This window comes from Etheostoma cragini, unplaced genomic scaffold (assembly GCF_013103735.1).
Source record: "Etheostoma cragini isolate CJK2018 unplaced genomic scaffold, CSU_Ecrag_1.0 ScbMSFa_461, whole genome shotgun sequence".
NCBI classification, from domain to species: Eukaryota; Metazoa; Chordata; class Actinopteri; order Perciformes; family Percidae; genus Etheostoma; species Etheostoma cragini.
The window spans coordinates 1-1,655 of NW_023269000.1; the positions used below are offsets into that span (position 1 = coordinate 1).

Consider the following 1,655-nt stretch of genomic DNA (forward strand, 5'->3'; position numbering starts at 1 on the left):
GCCACAACAGACTGGTAGAAGATCTCCAACATTCTGCTGCACACGTTGAAGGATCTCAGCTTCCTCAGGAAATGGAGGCTGCTCATCCCCTTCTTGTAAACAGCAGTGCTGTTGATCTTCCAGTTCAGCCTGCTGTCGATGTTGGAACCCAGAGGTGTGGGAACAAAAGAGGGGGGAGGAGGCAATGAGGGGGTGTAGGGGGTTGGTGGAGTGGTAGAGGAGGCAGTTCCACTGGGGATTGAAAACAAGGCCCTTCTGCGTGTAAAGCAGACGTGATAACTACTACACTGTGAAACCTCTGTAAAAGGCACAACCTGTCTAATTCCTTTGACATAACTCACTAGACAAACAACAAAGACAGTCGATTATCCAGTAATAGTCCATCAATGGGTACACTGCCAAGAATGAGAAATGAAACGTATTTGGAGAACCTTTAAGAAAGTCCAGTTTCCAATCATTTTTACAATTCTATGTATAACTATGACCTAATTGAATGAGAAAAAATGCATTGCTGTGGGTTTTTATTCAATTGTTGTTCAACCCTTTTTCATGACTTTTCAAATGACAATTGCACCACAGTAAGAGGACATAGTTGTTACTTCAAACCATAAGTCTGATTTCACTGGGGATCAAACCCAGGACCTTCTGCGTATAAAGCAGATGTGATAACTACTACACTATGGAACCTCTGACTTACTGTCATCCTTAACAAAATCGGAACAATACAGGACAGATAATGGCTTGAAGTGAGGTTCTGAAAAGACATGGGCTTATATTTCATTATTTGCATTCAATTCTTTCTAAAGACATTTTAAATGACAATTGCCAGGTGGTACCAAATACATAGTTCTTACTTTAAAGCATAAGTCTGGTTCCACTGGGGATCGAACCCAGGTATTGTGCGTGTAAAGGAGATGGGATAACTACTACAATATGGAACCTCTGTAATACTGTTATCTTTAACATAATTGGAACCATACTGTAAATAAAATGGATGGAGCTCAGGTTCTAAGAAGTGAAACCTAAGCAAAAGCACTGAAGAAGTCTTTCAGATAGACAATATGTCTTTGGAGGAGATATTTTTGATTGTCGCGCGTTGTTCACTCCATTTTAAAGACTTTTCAAGGGACACCTGCCCATGGGTAACAGGAAATAGTTCTTATTTTAAATCTTAAATATGGTTCCACTGGGGATTGAACCCAGGACCTTCTGCGTGTAAAGCAGACGTGATAACTACTACACTATGGAACCTCTGCAATATAGCATTTCTTTACATAATCTGCATATGAATGTGACCCAAACCATAGACTGCAGAATTAGCTGTATTGTAGCGCGGGTTCTGAAAAGTGAAAAAATGCAATGGTGATCGAAGTGCAGAAGTCCTTCAGATTTGAGACTAAATGTCTTTGGAGCACCTTTAATTTCATTGTCATTCACTGCCTTTTAAATACTTTTGATATTACAATTGCCAGGTGGTAACAGGACATGGTTCTTACTTTAAACCATAAATCTGGTTCCACTGGGGATTGAACACAGGACCTTCTGCGTGTAAAGCAGATGTGATGACTACTACACCGTGGAACCTCTGTGACAGTGTTACCCGTAACATGACTGGCAGAGATGGCAAAAGTAGTCACTTTCCGTACTTAAGTAGA

The 1,655-nt window shown here is 40.5% G+C and overlaps 2 non-coding genes across 2 annotated transcripts; both read right to left on the bottom strand.

Annotated features, from left to right (window-relative positions):
• Positions 1–614: 614 nt before the first annotated feature.
• trnai-uau lies at positions 615–687 on the bottom strand. The gene has a single exon. It is a non-coding gene; the product is annotated as a tRNA-Ile (tRNA).
• A 491-nt stretch (positions 688–1,178) lies between these two features.
• trnav-uac lies at positions 1,179–1,251 on the bottom strand. The gene has a single exon. It is a non-coding gene; the product is annotated as a tRNA-Val (tRNA).
• Positions 1,252–1,655: the final 404 nt, after the last annotated feature.